We start from the raw sequence: 17,773 nt of genomic DNA, 5'->3' as shown, positions 1-17,773 counted from the left end.
ACACATTTACCTCTCCTCCTTCATGTCTACCGAGAGCAGCAAGATTGTGTGAAAGACAAAGAAACGTAATTGAACTGCAGGGAGTGGTCCTAAGTGGAAGGCTTTCCAGTTAGCATGAACTGCTGAAAGTTTCTGGGTGAGAGTCACCTTTTTGCTTTCAAATCTTATTTAGCCTGGGAAAGTTTAGGAGTTAGATTGTGGTTTTGTCTTTTATTTCTTTGGTAACCAATTCTGACTTTTATGTCTTAAACACTTATACTCACTTAAAATCTATCTTTCTATAGCAAATAAACTGTTTTATTCTTTTATTTAAGCCAGTGTGCTTTGGTTGAAGTGTTGGGGAATCTCTACTAAGGTTAACAAAGGCTGAGTCATAATCTTTTTTTTAAAATAAAATGATGAACTATTAATGAGCTTGCTCTGTTCAGTCGTGCGCTGGACAGAGCAAGAGGCACATTTCTGGGGTGCAAGGCTGGGACTGAGGGGTGTGCCAGTACCTATTCATGGTTGGCTGGGCATAGCATTCATGTACTCAGCTGGGAGTGACTTTACGGAGAGGTTTGTTGTTCACTGGCAAAGCAGTGTAGAAAAGTATCCCAGCCTGGAGAGTTAAGGGGAGGCAGGAGCTCAGCAGTTTAGGTTGCACCCTGGGGGATGGCATAACCACATAAACAGTTCACAGTTCCATGGGACAAAGTTCAGCCTAAGAAGAGATGATCACCTGGTTATAATAGTCTCCTTTGCCATTTCCCCAGAACTGGTCACACTTGAAGATACCACAGCAGTAACAATTGTCAGGCACATCCTATCTGTATTTGCACATAATGGAATTCCAAGAATACCAACAACTGACAGTGGACCACAGTTCAAGAATAGGGAATACCTGGGCTTTGCTACAATATATAACTTTCATCATGAGACATCTAGTCCCAGATATTCTCAAGTACAAGTAGCGATGAACTTGCTCAAAAAAGCAATGGATGCAAGAGAAGATCCACATTTATCACTACTCTGCTACAATGTGGGAAGTGAGCTGCTGAGCTCCTTTAGAACAGACTTATAAATACTTGCTTACCAGACATGGGACAAAAACAAAGGATGACTAAGGAGTCTGTGATAGTGAGGGAAAGACGAGGAAAGTACAGTCAGATAAAATAGTACTATAAAAGAGAAAGACCTCTTCCTCAGTTAAAAAAACAAAAACTTGGTGAGAATTTGGCAAGATGAGCACTGGCCTGTCAAAGCTAGAGTTATAAAAGTGGAGCCACCCGGCTCATACTCAGTGATCAGAAAAAGGCAAACATATTAAGAAGGAATCATAAGCATCTTCTCAAGATACTGGACAACTTGGCTGAGAAACATAAATGAGAAGAGACATACATGTTGAAAACTATTCACAAACTGACCCTGTTATCAACCATGAGGCTGAACAGTCTGTTACAGACAAGGCTTTGCCTAAAACTGGTTTGCAATACAGGAAGATTGCTGAAATGCCCAAAGAGACTGACTGAGACATGCTATTGTTGTCTTAGAGCTACCTGAAGGGTTGCTAACATTAGTTATTGTGCATGTAATAGTTTTATAGTTTAATATTGTTTTAATTCAGTAAAGAAATTTAGAAAGGATCTTAAAAGGGGAAGATATACTATAGAGTAAGTCCTCTGCGAAATATAGAGATGCCACACCTCCAGTACACTCAAAATCTTTGGTTTCCTGGGACAGATAAGCAGAAAAAAAGAAGCCCAGGACAGGGCAGTCACAGCCTCAGCTACAGAGTAATAGAAAGTGGATTTCCTCATTTTTGTACATAGTTTCTATTCATAATAAAGGGTTTATCTTGACATCACTCTCCTCATCAGTAGGAAACTACATTCACCATCCCTGCTGCCAGTGGGGGGGGAAAGGCAGTGTGGCCTGAGGAAAACAGATATCTGTGCACTACACTTATATTCGACTGCCTGTTCAACACTCTCTCTCCCAGCCTATGACTTTTGCAGTCCAGCATGAGTTAAAGCTGCCTGCAGGATGCTCTGACACAGCACAGGAAGACCAGCCTGCACAGAACTGCAGCAGGCTCAGGGGAGTGGAAGAGGGTGAGCTGCAAGCCATCTTTGTGGACTCACCTTAGACCTGCTTTCTATTCAGTTTAGTTAAGTCCCGGGGGTTCAACATTTATAAGTGACTGTTGAGGCACTTAAGATTACATACAATTTCTGCCGCAATGAATCATTTATGAAAAAGCAGGATATGGGTAGCCCCTCAGCTGTTTGTTTATAAGAACATACTTTCAGTGATCCAAGACTGTCTGGGATTGGGCTCAGTATTGTCTCATCAGCATGCATCATTAATATGGTCCTAGCAGGAAGAAAATAAGGAAATACTGAAACACACACCCAAAAAAAGGAGATAAAAAAGTGAAGAAAGAAGAATACCAGTTTGTTCCCTCAGTAGGCCAAGGAAAAAAAATGTATGTTGGCTCTCTGATGTTATGTGAGAGACGATGAGCTATTCCCAACTGGTGTTTGCCTTCATTTTATATCACTACTTTTTTCCTTTGGCACTTTTGAGCTATTTACTCTCCAGTTGTGAAATTCCTGCACTAACAGAGGGTGAAACCCTAACCCCTTTGAAATCAATGGAAGTTTTGCCACTGACTTCAGTGGACTCAGGATTTCAGCCAGAATCTTTAGTGGGAGAATCACTTACCCATAATTCTGCTTCCATGAAAATAATATCTGCAGGATATCCAGCCACCTCCTCTTTAATGTGTGAAGAAGTTATATTTTCACTTATATTTTATATTTTCAGCCATTGGCCATTATTTTTCAAAACTCGTGGCGAACGGGGGAAGTCCCAGATGACTGGAAAAAGGCTAACGTAGTCCCAATCTTTAAAAAAGGGAAGAAGGAGGATCCTGGGAACTACAGGCCAGTCAGCCTCACCTCAGTCCCCGGAAAAATCATGGAGCAGGTCCTCAAGGAATCAATCTTGAAGCACTTACACGAGAGGAAAGTGATCAGGAACAGTCAGCATGGATTCACCAAGGGAAGGTCATGCCTGACTAATCTAATCGCCTTCTATGATGAGATTACTGATTCTGTGGATGAAGGGAAAGCAGTGGATGTATTGTTTCTTGACTTTAGCAAAGCTTTTGACACGGTCTCCCACAGTATTCTTGTCAGCAAGTTAAAGAAGTATGGGCTGGATGAATGTACTATAAGGTGGGTAGAAAGTTGGCTAGACTGTCGGGCTCAATGGGTAGTGATCAATGGCTCCATGTCTAGTTGGCAGCCGGTGTCAAGTGGAGTGCCCCAGGGGTCGGTCCTGGGGCCAGTTTTGTTCAATATCTTCATAAATGATCTGGAGGATGGTGTGGATTGCACTCTCAGCAAATTTGTGGATGATACTAAACTGGGAGGAGTGGTAGATATGCTGGAGGGCAGAGATAGGATACAGAGGGACCTAGACAAATTGGAGGATTGGGCCAAAAGAAACCTGATGAGGTTCAATAAGGATAAGTGCAGGGTCCCGCACTTAGGACGGAAGAACCCAATGCACAGCTACAGACTAGGGACCGAATGGCTAGGCAGCAGTTCTGCGGAAAAGGACCTAGGGGTTACAGTGGACGAGAAGCTGGATATGAGTCAGCAGTGTGCCCTTGTTGCCAAGAAGGCCAATGGCATTTTGAGATGTATAAGTAGGGGCATAGCGAGCAGATCGAGGGACGTGATCGTTCCCCTCTATTCGACATTGGTGAGGCCTCATCTGGAGTACTGTGTTCAGTTTTGGGCCCCACACTACAAGAAGGATGTGGATAAATTGGAGAGAGTCCAGCGAAGGGCAACAAAAATGATTAGGGGTCTGGAACACATGACTTATGAGGAGAGGCTGAGGGAACTGGGATTGTTTAGTCTGCAGAAGAGAAGAATGAGGGGGGATTTGATAGCTGCTTTCAACTACCTGAGAGGTGGTTCCAGAGAGGATGGTTCTAGACTATTCTCAGTGGTAGAAGAGGACAGGACAAGGAGTAATGGTCTCAAGTTGCAGTGGGGGAGGTTTAGGTTGAATATTAGGAAAAACTTTTTCACTAGGAGGGTGGTGAAACACTGGAATGCGTTATCTAGGGAGGTGGTAGAATCTCCTTCCTTAGAAGTTTTTAAGGTCAGGCTTGACAAAGCCTTGGCTGGGATGATTTGATTGGGGATTGGTCCTGCTTTGAGCAGGGGATTGGACTAGATGACCTCCTGAGGTCCCTTCCAACCCTGATATTCTATGATTCTATGATTCTATGATTCACTGGTGCTTTATCGTCATAGGAAGGCTATTGCTTTTGCCTTTGGTGCATGATTTTTCAGCCTTAATGGTTTTGGTGATGGGTGCCTATTATTTTTCACTCACTCAGGAACTGCCTGGAATATTCAAGAAGTCCAGGAAGGTGCATGTCCACTGGGTAGGGTCGTTCCAGGGCCATTTCCACAAACTTTTGGGACCAACAATCCCCTAACGCTGACCTTGACTCTCAAGGCTGATCTGGGTCCCATCTAAAAGTTCGTGATGAGTAACATTTCACCATAATTATTTCTCTCTTTCTTGAATAAAGAAGATCAGGGTGTTGTTTTAACTGTTTATAGAGTAAAAAATGCTTAATAAAATAGGTTTGTTTAAACATTAATATTAATGTACAGAATAATCAATTTGAGAAAAGCTCAAGATGCAAATTCCAGATCAGGAATTCCATCCTGGTTTCTAACACCTCAAAATTTGGGGTAGTTTTGATCTGGATTTTTGGTTTGGCTCATTACAAGAATTCATAGATTTTAAGCATCTTCAGAATTTGGATTTGGGGATTATGGTTCCATCTTTATTTTGTTTTCGTGTCTTTCAAATAAAGTCTATCTCAAAAAGCTATAAAGAGTTAGTCCCTGATCCTGCAAACACGTAAGTACATGTTTGACACTTTGCATGTGAAAAGTACTATGGATGTCACTGAGGACTATTCATGTGCCTAAATGTTTGCAGCATTGGGGTGTTAAATGATATTGATGCACTGTTGAGAGCAGAGACACCGAGAAATGAAAGGCATAGTATAAATCTGAATAAAGGAGGTTTATTCAGTGCAATTATGTACACCATCTGGATGAATTTCAGATTAATTTTTATACACACATTTTCTTAATTCATTGTACTGTATCGTACAAGGTTTGATAATAAATGTTACTTCTGTTTAGTTTTTCTTCCTCTATAATCCTTTGTCTCTGCTTCCAACATTTATAAATGCATTTTTTCCCCTCGAAGAATCACTTACTGTCAATAGCAATTTTTAAGGGAACAAGCCATTTTACAAAGGTCAGAGAGTATTGTAAAGATCATAATTGCTGAAAGGCTTCATTAACCTTTACAAAATAGTGGTTGCTGGATTGTACAACGTAGGATTAAATGACTATTAAGATCCAGCACAATTAATTAAAGTAACAACCATAAGGTAATACAAGAGACATATAAGCCACAAAGTACTGTCTCCTAGCAGTCAGAAATGTTTCTGAAATTTTCCAAAAGATAGTTTCAGTGCCGTATAATCTAGAAGAAAATAATTTCAGTCAGTGCTTAATTTGTAATGAAAAAGGTACCAGGGCTCAAGCAATTAGGTGCCAGGGCTCAAGCAATTTTTTTCTTTCATAACTGATGCGGCGAGCCCAGAGGTGCCAGGGCTATGAACTGCCAAACCTATAGGTACCGGGGCTCAGTCCTGGCAAGCCCCTGGCACAAATTAAGCACTGATTTCAGTCCCCCAGATGTTCCTTAGTTTTTGGCAGAACTTTGCAGAGAGATGGCACAGAACATCTAGTAGCAGTAGCTTCCTCTTCTTTTCATTCTGTAAATTCATAGAGTCTCATAAATAATAACCCTTTTGAAGTTGCTAGATACCACCCCTTTTGTTTGAAGAAAGACCAGTTGAAAGATTTCTGTATTTCACTGAAAATCTCTTTAGACAGGCACTAAGCTGCTCGTTAGTCTAGTAAACAGGCACACAGCAACAAGATTAAAGCCCTGTTAAGCTACCTCTCCAAACAATCTATTCAACCTCAAAGAAATAAAGCTTACTATGTATTGCTGACTTAAACAGGAAGGCTTATTCAATATCAGTGCTGTTACTTTTGGTGATCTGGGATACTGCCACTGTAACACACCACTGGGAACTTGTACTCAGAAAATGAATTCCAAACTTCAAGTAGCAGCCAGAACTCTAACTAAATAATTCTGTGAACCAGAAAAAAAATCACAACATTATTTATTTGCTAATGAGGGTCCAGATTCATTATACTATCACAAACTATCAAAATAATTGTGTGTGTGTGTGTGTACAAATATACATAAAACAAAAAACTATGATGAAAGAACATCATAAAGGTTGCAAAGGGATAGGGTGTGTATTGCACACTTTGTGTCACATTACATTCGTTATAACATATTAAGAGACTGACCAGTTCTACAAAGAATGTTTTAGCAAAGCTGCTTTTTTGTTTGGATCATGCATATATTTCCATTTGAGGCTATATTGAAAGACGGGTGGAGAAATCATTGCAACTCATATATAAAAAGTGACTGGAATTCTCACTTATTATGGATCATTTGAAAACAATGTGAACTACTACTGGTACCAGAAGATGATGTAGCAATCATTACTCATACACGTGATGAGAAGGCTAAAAATTTCTTACCTGATGGAAAATAATTCCAAAGAAAAGAAGAAAAGTTCAGGTTCACTGTATTATACAAAATCATAAACAATGCAGAAGGATGCATAATCTTATTAATACTAATTTTGTCCACTCTTCCCTTAACAGCTTGCCCTCATTTTTGGTCTGTTTTAGATGTAAACATGACAAATGATAAAAAATTAGGTTGTGATCTTCCTATTAGAGCTAGGCAGGCAGAACTTATGCATGGGTATTGACTACAGCAAGACTACATGTGAAAGTAAGGGTCTGCTTGCATGGATCCATTTGTGGAGGCTGAAAGCTATTCAGGACAAGGGCCATGTCTCATTTTTAACATGAAGCACCATGCCAATTTAAGAAGCTGTGTAAATAACATTCATTACCGTAGAGAGATTTCTAATGTTGAATATGTGTAAAACATAGGCTTTATATTACCATCCTGAATCTATGGTCCTTTCACCATGGTATCAAGGTCCATATTACCAATATATTCAATGATTAAAAAAAATATTTTAACATCACTTATTAGATCTGTCTGGAGGACAACAATTTCCTTTTTTGGTGACTTTTGAGGTTTCCAAATTTGTTTTCATTCCAATGTACAATGAAAACAAATCCTTTGAAATGATTTTTGTAAAATGGAATTGTGTTAAATCATCTGATTTTGGATCAAAAGCCAGAGTTTTTCAATTTGGGTCTTTTCTCTCTTTCTCTGGTGTCAAGTGACCAGAAAGTCCTTGACCAAACAAATATTCGCGAGGAAAACTTCATCAAAACTGATACATCTCGGCAAAACATTTCAGTCTCAACAAAATAACACTTTACAAAATGAAATTTCATCAATAATGTTCCAGCCAGCTCTGTTACTTATACAGCACCATAAACTGCATAGTGCATTACAGGAAAACTAAGACATCCTCTGTCTGAGGCCCTAATCATCCAAACACTTTCACGCTTGAGTAACTATATATGCCTGTGAGGTCTCCTGTTGAGTTAAATGGATAATTCCCAGGCATAAACTTATTCACATCCCAATATGTATACAGGATCATAAATTTAAACAAAATCTTAATGAACAATTTTAAAATAGGCCAAAAACCAGACAAGTACTGTTAAAGAGAATCTAAGGCTAACAAAGATTCTTCAGTTGCTTGTGTTTATTTAGTATGCTTCTTGATGGCTCTGGTATATTTTGTTTTATCAGTTTTATTTGGTCTTTTGAAGAGAAAAATTCATTGTTAGTTACAATAATTATTTTCACCCATCTCCTCTCCTTCTCTTCCCTCACCTCTTTGTTTCTTTCATTCCTTTCCTTACAGAACCAAAGTGAAAGTGGCATAAGAGCTGGTATGTGAAGACGATACATGAGGTTGTCAAATGGAGGATCACAGGGCTGGAGTGATGGTGAGTAGCGAGACAACTGACAAGAGGGAAGGGAGTCGTAAGAGGAGGCAGGAGGACAGGAAAATTAATTTGGCAACAGGGTATTAGTGAACTGAATTAAATGGCAGTATAGATGGATTGTTTACTAGCAATGGAAGTGGAATACATTAATGCAATATAAAAGAAAATGCAACATGTTATCTACATGCTCATAACACAAAAACTAAAATCACCAAATTCTAAAAAAGGAAGAGCATCACTAGAAGCCATGAACCAATAATTCCATAGCATAATGGATGACAAAATGTCAGTCATCCTTGTTCTGCAATAAACTTTCCCAAGATCTATGAAAGACTAGCATTTTCCTGTCACTTCTAGTCCTTGACACCAGAGCCAAAAAGACTCATCTAGAATATATTGTAAAGCCACAAAGAAGAAAAGATGACTTGTGCTGTCTGACATGTCCAGTACTGGGTTTTTCTTTAAATTGCAATGACAGATATGGTGCACACAGTATCTAGTGGCATACTTGGGAATATCTATCAGTGACTAGTAATAAAATACAAACATTGATAGTGCAGACCAAACAAAACATATGCCAATTTTTGGATTAAGTATATGAATTATGTGATAAAATTGGTAGTTATGTCCTGCATATAGAACTCGATGCTGGCAAGAACTTTACATCACATTTTCAGGATCTGAATAAATAGAAAATCTGCAGGAAAAAAACCCACACAGATTTATATTCTCCTTTTAGAGAACAATGATAATATGCTATTTTTTGAATTTGAGAGACATATTTCTGCTGAATTTTCCCCTCATTTCAACATTAAAAAAACCCTACTGAAATGCTAATTAATGTGGCACTGTGTCATTTCTGAGGAGTGAGGAACCAGTAAATAATATTTTACAATGTTTTAAACATCAGCTGAAACTCTTTCCTGACAATTTAGCAGGGATAGGACAGTCACTACTTACAACCAATTTACAACTACAGGTATTTCCAGTGTACCCAAACATTCAGTTGTATGAGGCTCAGATACCTAGTCCAGGTAAAAATTTAATAGATTTCATGTGGTGACAATAGATAGCACAGCTGGTCTAGGAATTAGGGTCTGGGGAAACTACCAATTAGTTCAGGTGGCAAAATAAAGATCACCTTTGTCTTCAATACAATACAGTTTTGACTCTCGTATAACCTACAAAATGCAATACATATATATGTAGAGAGAGAGCCTTTCAGATATTTTGTTCAAAGCTCCCAGTTCAGCAAAGCATCTAAGCATGTGCTGAAAGTCGCACACATTTAAGTGCTCTGCTGAATCAAAGGTAAAGCTCTTTTCTCTCTGTCTCCTTTGCTCTTTTTCTGGTAACCTTTTGTACTCTCCTATATTCCATCCCAGGTTGTTTTTCCACGTAATGGCATTTTTATAAAAAATGGTTTTAAATGTTTCAAACAACTTCATTCCTTTTTTTCTCCAAAAGGTCTTAAAGTCAGTTTTTCAACTCAAAACTAGTAAACTCGAATAGCTATTTAAAGAGCAACAAAACAGCTTTATATTTCATTTTTTGGTGGCAATTTGAAAGTTTGAGTAAAAACTTGGGAACACAGTGGGTTAACTACACATCTTAAACAGCATAATGGGAAGGTGAAATGGTTACCTAGCAACATCACCTCTAAGTAATTGAGCATTTTCAGGCATAACAAAACAAGGTTTTCCAACACTAGTTTGAGGAAATGCAGGATGAAATTTGAGTCCAGCTGAATGTTTTACAGAAGAATGATTCTATAACCTATTGGTGGAACCAGAGTTTCACATAGTCATCTGGACAGAACAGAAAGGAACATAATTTGACTTAGTGCTAACTTGGAGTTCCAAAAAGTGGTCTACATACAACTGAAAAGCCATAAGGATTCCTCAGTTCCGCAGCTTGTTCTAGAACGGCCACATGGAGTTTTACAGAACAATCAGCCAAATACTGCTGTTACACACCCCAGAGTAATCTGATCGGCTTCAGTTAAATTACTCTTGTTTGACCCCAGAGTAACTGAGAACCAAATCTGCCCCAATAAAGCCATACTTGTTAATGTGTTTCTATCATGATTATAGTCACTGTAGTTATGAATGCATCTAAAACTTTCTCCATGGCATATGACAAAGAATAACACGTTTAAATATTATTTTGTCTCAGAATACTGTACACACCAGGTTGGCAAATAACCATTTGTGTTAACCCAGGAATAGATTGCCTCTCTATGGGAGACATTTGGTTGAAAATGTCTGCAATTTCCCTCCCCCTCAATCTCTGTTTAGCTCTAACATGTACTAGTGTTGTAATAGTGGCACTGTTTGCCATTTGGACCTGGTCTGTTGTTGTGTAGGGAGGAATAATTGGGATGAACTTGCAAACATGATTGAAATGAGATGATCACTGAGTCTGTGGTTTGAGCATTGGCCTGCTAAACCCAGTTGTGAGTTCAATCCTTGAGGGGCCATTTAGGGATCTGGGGCAAAAATTGGGGATTGGTCCTGCTTTGAGTAGGGGGTTGGACTAGATGACCTCTTGAGGTCCCTTCCAACCCTGATATTCTATGATTCTATAATCCTTACACAGTTTGTTCTTTAACGGAAGAAAAAGAAGAGAGTGAGACCTTGCTCAGCCTTCACTTCAAAGGGGTGAAACTCAATTAAGATTAAAAATGTCTCTGGGAAGGAACATCTGCTGCTACTTAAAATAGCAGCAAATTGTGAACCCATATTAGCCATATATAAAAGGTGAGGAGCAATGCTGAGTGAGGCCAATCTTGTAGATTACACTGAGAGCTTCATGACATTATCCAAATTAAGAAAGAAGTTCAATTTATCTGACCTGCCATTAGTCCCGTATTTCAGGTAAGTTTGAACATAAGAATGGCCATACTGGTTCAGACCAAAGGTCCATCCAGCCCAGTATCCTGTCTACCGACAGTGGCCAATGCCAGGTGCCCCAGAGGGAGTGAACCTAACAGGTAATGATCATGTGATCTCTCTCCTGCCATCCATCTCCACCCTCTGACAAACAGAGGCTTGGGACACCATTCCTTACCCATCCTGGCTAATAGCCATTAATGGACTTAAACTCCATGAATGTATCTAGTTCTCTTTTTAAACGCTGTTATAGTCCTAGCCTTAACAACCTCCTCAGGCAAGGAGTTCCACAGGTTGACTGTGCGCTGTGTGAAGAAGAACTTCCTTTTATTTGTTTTAAACCTGCTACCCATTAATTTCATTTGTTGGCCCCTAGTTCTTATATTATGGGAACAAGTAAATGACTTTTCCTTATTCACTTTCTCCTCACCACTCATGATTTTATATACCTCTATCATATATCCCCCCTTAGTCTCCTCTTTTCCAAGCTGAAAAGTCCTAGCCTCTTTAATCTCTCTGTATATGGGACCCATTCCAAACCCCTAATCATTTTAGTTGCCCTTCTCTGAACCTTTTCTAATGCCAGTATATCTTTTTTGAGATGAGGAGACCACATCTTTACGCAGTATTCAAGATGAGGGCATACCATAGATTTATTTAAGGGCAATAAGATATTCTCCATCCCTTTTTTAATGATTCCTAACATCCCGTTTGCCTTTTTGCTTGCCACTGCACACTGCGTGGACATCTTCAGAAAACTATCCATGATGACTCCAAGATCTTTCTCCTGATTAGTTGTAGCTAAATTAGTCCCCATCATATTGTATGTATAGTTGGGGTTATTTTTTCCAATGTGCATTACTTTACATTTATCCACATTAAATTTCATTTGCCATTTTGTTGCCCAATCATTTAGTTTTGTGAGATCTTTTTGAAGTTCTTCACAGTCTGCTTTGGTCTTAACTATCTTGAGCAGTTTAGTGTCATCTGCAAACTTTGCCACCTCACTGTTTACCCTTTCTCCAGATCATTTATGAATAGGTCGAATAGGATTGGTCCTAGGACTGACCCTTGGGGGAACACCACTAGTTACCCCTCTTCTGAAAATTTACCATTTATTCCTACCCTTTTTTCCCTATCTTTTAACCAGTTCTCAATCCATGAAAGGATCTTCCCTCTTATCCCATGACAACTTAATTTATGTAAGAGCCTTTGGTGAGGGACCTTGTCAAAGGCATTCTGGAAATCTAAGTACTCTATGTCCACGGGATCCCCCTTGTCCACATGTTTGTTGACCCCTTCAAAGACAAAAAACTTCAAAAACAGACTCCAACATGAAGCTGCAGAACTGGAATTAATTTGTAAACTAGATACCATCAGATTAGGCCCAAATAAAGACTGAGAGTGGTTGGGTCATTACAAAACCTAAACTTAATTTCCCCAATACTAATTTCACCCTACTGTTACTCACACTTTGTTGTCAACTGTCTGTAATGGGCCACTCTCTTACCACTTCAGAAGTTATTTCTCCTCCCTTGGTATCCTGCTGTTAATTGATTTGTCTCGTTAGACTGACCTAACACTTGGTAAAGCAACCCACATCCTTTCATAAATTTATACCTGCACCTGTATCTTTTACTTCATACATCTGATGAAGTGGGTTCTAGCCCATGAAAGCTTATGCCCAAATAAATGTGTTAGTCTCTAAGGTGCCACAAGGACTCCTCGTTTTTTTTTTTGTAATAGGTTAATAAGACATGATTTCCTTTACAGAAACCATATTGACTTTTGCCCAACAATTTATGTTCTTCTATGTGTCTGACAATTTTATTCTTTACTATTGTTTCAACTAATTTGCCCGGTACTGACATTAGACTTGCCGGTCTCTAATTGCCGGGATTACCTCTAGAGCCCTTTTTAAATATTGGCGCTACATTAGCTATCTTCGAGTCATTGGGTACAGAAGCTGATTTAAAGGACAGGTTACAAACCATAGTTAATAGTTCCGCAATCTCACATTTGAGTTCTTTCAGAACTCTTGGGTGAATGCCATCTGGTCCCAGTGACTTGTTACTTTAAATTTATCCATTCATTCCAAAACCTCCTCTAGTGACACTACAATCTGTGACAATTCCTCAGATTTGTCACCTACAAAAGATGGCTCAGGTTTAGGAATCTCCCTAAAATCCTCAGCCGTGAAGACTGAACCAAAGAATTCATTTAGTTTCTCTGCAATGACTTTATCGTCTTTAAGTGCTCCTTTTGTATCTCGATCGTCCAGGGGCCCCACTGGTTGCTTAGCAGGCTTCTGATGTACTTAAAAAAACATTTTGTTATTACCTTTTGAGTTTTTGGGGCTAGCTGTTCTTCAAACTCCTTTTTGGCTTTTCTTATTACATTTTTACACTTAATTTGGCAGTGTTTATGCTCCTTTCTATTTACCTCACTAGGATTTGACTTCCACTTTTTAAAAGATGCCTTTTTATCTCTCACTGCTTCTTTTACATGGTTGTTAAGCCACGGTGGCTCTTTTTTAGTTCTTTTACTGTGTTTTTTAATTTGGGGTATACATTTAAATTGGGCCTCTATTTGACTTAAAAACTGCTCTTATCTCAGGGAGGGGTACAAAAACCGAACAAGTTCTTTTAACAGTATTGAAGAGAAAAGCGCTAAAGCATTGCTACGTAATGAAACATTATGGAAAGAATGCTGAGGAAATATCTGAGTGAAAAGTGCAGGGCAAAGAATTGAGTACACTGTATGCTAGATATTGTTACCTTATATAGATTTATGGAGGTTCATTATGGAATAGTAATCAGACGGTGTTGTTCATCTGAGACATTTAGTAGACATATAAATATAATTCTTCTCTTGTGTATGCCATTTTTAAGCAGTTGTGACTCCATTGATTTCAGCAGCGTTAATTTGCTTAGATATAAATGAGAAAAGAAACAGGATATAAGTATCTAATTTATGTCTAAAATATTTACTTGATACTGTAGTACTTAGCCTACGACCTGTTTCACTTAATGAGTCGCGCTTAAGTTAATACAGAAGCAGGCTCTATGTGGAAATAAAGTATATGAGTTTGATGTCCCAATGTTGTAGCGTTTTGAAAGGAGAAGGGTGGAAAAATAAGTGACACAAGTAAATCTGTATTCACCCACAGTTGCCACACAATTTACTTTCTTTCTGGTCTCCATTGTGTTCACCATTCTGCCACCAACCTGTTATAAAGAACATCATTTTACAGATAAGTAAGGGGTTTTGTGTTATTTTCTTTTAGTTATCCCATAATCTAAACTGTGAGTATTGGAGTGACTTTTTTTTTAAAGTATGTTAATCAAGAAAGTACTTATTTCCCAATTGTTCCTGGAACACTCCACTTGCACAGAGAGGAAGAAAAATGCTTACTTCATGTAAAATTGATATATAGCAAAAATAAAGAAACTGCTTGAACTAATCACTTAAAGTCACTGGATAAATTACTGTAAGCCTGTGGTGTCCCATAATAATAGGCAAGTTACTTATCCAAGTCTGAGAAGAATCCAGGGCCTCCTTGGTCCAGTGGATAAAGATAGAATTAATAATTGATGATCAGAAAATCATGATTTAGTTCATTGTGTGGGGAATATCCTAAAGTCTGCATGCAATAAAACTGATAGATAGCTCCAGGGACGCTCCATGGATAGCTTAGGAAGCTAAATATTTTTTAAAAAAGGTTTGGGATTGGTATCATACACCACTCACAATACCCTATAAATGGATAGTAGAAAGAGGCTGTATTGTTTTACACCATATTTTCTGGATCATCATATTTTTATAACACCTAGATCTGTGCTTCCCCTCTGCTCCCAACACACACATCTTTTAATCATCTTTGCTTCTGTGCTATTGATGATCTGTCTCCTTTTCTTGGCACAGCCTTCTCTTTCTATACATCTGCATTCCTACAATTGAGACACACATCATTGCATATTTCTCATGATGACTTGTTTGTATACCCTTCTTATCTTTGTTACTCTGCAAAAATTCTTAAGTGCACTTAATGATAATCAAAAGTACCGAATTGGCATCAGTAGAAATTCAGGCAGCACAACCCTTGAGTCTGGAGAAGCAGCGATCAGGTGCAAGACTTGAAGGAAGGTATTGGTGGCTTTCAGCAAATGTATGTTCCCCCAATCTTAAGACCAACTTGTCTTTCCAACTCCATGACCTATTTGCACCAATATATTTCCCTAAAAGGTGGGACAAGAGCAGGTGTGAGGGAAATGTGTGTACAAATAATATTATGCTAAATTTGGATGCTGTGTGTTCAATATGTTACAGTCCTCATTGTGAAGAATGTATTTATGAAGTAAGTAGATTGAGGTATAAAGGAGCTATGAAGGAAGCTAGGCCAGGATTTTACCTTAATCTTCTAGTTTTCATTAATGCTCCACCTTGCCTTCCCTTAATACTCAGAGAAATATTGCTCTAATGATTAGATAGTGTGTCGTAAAGCCAAAATATTTAGTTATCTAAGTTACTGGCTCATTTAAACAGGCAAAGGCAACACCATTTTAGTCTGAAGACTTAATGAATACTTTTCAAGTATTTGTTATGATTGTTACCCGAATAAAACTGAGTACTACCTTCTCTAATTAATCTGCAGTTCTGCTATATCACTGGGGAGTAAAGGAATATTTATAAAGACTCAACATATGAAATAGTAACTTGAATTTTTACTAAAAGAATTTGCAGGAAACTAATGAAGGGTCTATATGTGGAGATACAAATTGAAATAAGCCACTAAATTCACTCAAATCTATCCTATATCTTACGTTCTATGTACATATTACATTTTATAGAGTTCTGACTCCGACAGTAAAGATTTCTCAGGTTCAATCAAGTTATTTGACACATCTTTAAAGCTCCAACACTCAGGAATAATGCAGTGAATTAAACATAGTAGGGCAATTATCCCTTATTTTTCCTTATTTCCTGTGGTTCGGTCATATTAGGAGCTGCACATAAACAGCTGCACAGAAGAAGCCATTTGCAGTGCCCAATGATACATTTTATTGATTCTACAAAACCCAAGAATTATGCTGCATGTTCTTGAGTTTCATCTGCTGGGACCATATCTATCAGCCAATTGTTTATCTCTCTTTTGTAGGGCTCTCCTGTAACAAGTCAGATGGGAGAGGATTCAGAGCTGAATGGGTGGTTCTGAGCTGTGAAGACACAAAGTAAGAAGAGGGTGGGGAGTTGGATGTGTGGGTGTTCCTGAGCAGGTCATGATTGGGTTGGAGCTGATGGACGTGTAGTGTTTTCCAGTGCACTGCCTCAGGAATATCCCCGTGAAGGAATTGTGCTCAGGGATGCACGATTCCCTTCTTGTTACCCTTTGCTCCTTTGTACATAGGAATTTACTGCTTGTCTATTACCACCACCACCAATATCCCCATTGGCTTAGCTGTGCTGGCCTGCAAGTAGTGGGAATGGAGCCCAGGCATCATCCATTCACTAACCCTCCTTGCCCACCTGTTCTGGAGATGAAGCAGAGAAGTAGCTTTTCTTACTCCTGCACACCAAAACTCAAGGGCCAGGTGGCCTGGGAAAGCATATGGGGGAGTTCTTACACCCCCTTAATTCCTTGCGCGGGAATGTAGTTAAAGGCGCAATTCAGCCTTTAGAAAGCTAAGCTTATCTTTTCTGATCTTATATAGTACATGTACCCCTGTTTAATGCCTAGCCAAATTCTGCCTTGTTACAGTTTTTCCATTAGATGTGTGTATGCAAATTTCAATGCACTAATATCAGAGAGCAGATCTTTAGGATCCATGCAAACCTTTAATTTGGTTACAATTCCTGGGAGTTCCATTCTACTTTTTAAGTTTTTGGTTTGAACAAGCACAAAAGCTCATAGCAAACTTATTTATTAAAAAAGGGGTAGGGAGATGCTGAGTTTAACCAAGCTTCAATTAAAATCCTATGCAAAGCTGTAAATTTTCACATGGTTCTGATACCAAACCATAAATCAGACCGCTCACTCAGTGGGAATTTTATGTATATGTATTAGGGCAGAGTTTTACTCTCTGTATATTGTGCGGTTATTTATGCATATTTATACCTTAGGTGTGTCCCACAAATCATAAATCTTATTTTCCCTACTAGTTTATCATATTTATGACTTCACAGCTTAAGGCTTACATGAATTTATATCTTACATTGGGCAATCCTAAATAAAATGACAAATCGCTATGGGCCAAGTTGTGCCCAGCTGCTCAGTGATTCTGTAATGATTTCAGTGGAGATAATAAAAAAGTCAGAGGTACTACTCAATGTGAATAAAGGTGGTAGAATCTGGCCCACAGTGATTTGAAACATGGAGTGAAAATCCTGGACTTATCGATGTTGATGTGAGTTTTGCCAATGACTTTAATAGGACCATGATTTCACACATAGTACTTTGGAATTGTCTTCTCCACACATGGGTTGTACAAAATGTTGTGGTACTATTTAGTGATGTATAATTTAGCGTGATTCTTTCAGCATTATTATGTATTTCCCCCATTGATTTCAAAGGAATTTTTGCCTGAGTAAATACTGCAGAATTTGGCCATATGTGTTAATTAAACTAAACTAAGATGAGAGTAGTAAAAATAAAGAAAAAAACCCTATTAAATTTTACTGAACATTTTTAGGAAAACTAGACAATATTTAAATAAATTATGAAAATGCTATAAAGTTTTAAAAAAATAACATATGGCTGAG

General features: G+C 38.4%; 1 long non-coding RNA gene across 1 annotated transcript in view; it reads left to right on the top strand.

The window, feature by feature from the left end:
• Window positions 1–17,773, top strand: part of LOC122462375 — a 298,741-nt gene that overhangs the window by 112,789 nt on the left and 168,179 nt on the right. The window contains exon 3 of the long non-coding RNA XR_006284883.1: window positions 8,039–8,123. This is a non-coding gene — a long non-coding RNA (uncharacterized LOC122462375). The remainder of the gene's footprint in view (window positions 1–8,038; window positions 8,124–17,773) is intronic.

Source organism: Chelonia mydas, chromosome 11 (genome assembly GCF_015237465.2).
Source record: "Chelonia mydas isolate rCheMyd1 chromosome 11, rCheMyd1.pri.v2, whole genome shotgun sequence".
Classification (NCBI taxonomy): domain Eukaryota; kingdom Metazoa; phylum Chordata; order Testudines; family Cheloniidae; genus Chelonia; species Chelonia mydas.
This window is presented reverse-complemented; position numbering and strand designations above follow the sequence as displayed.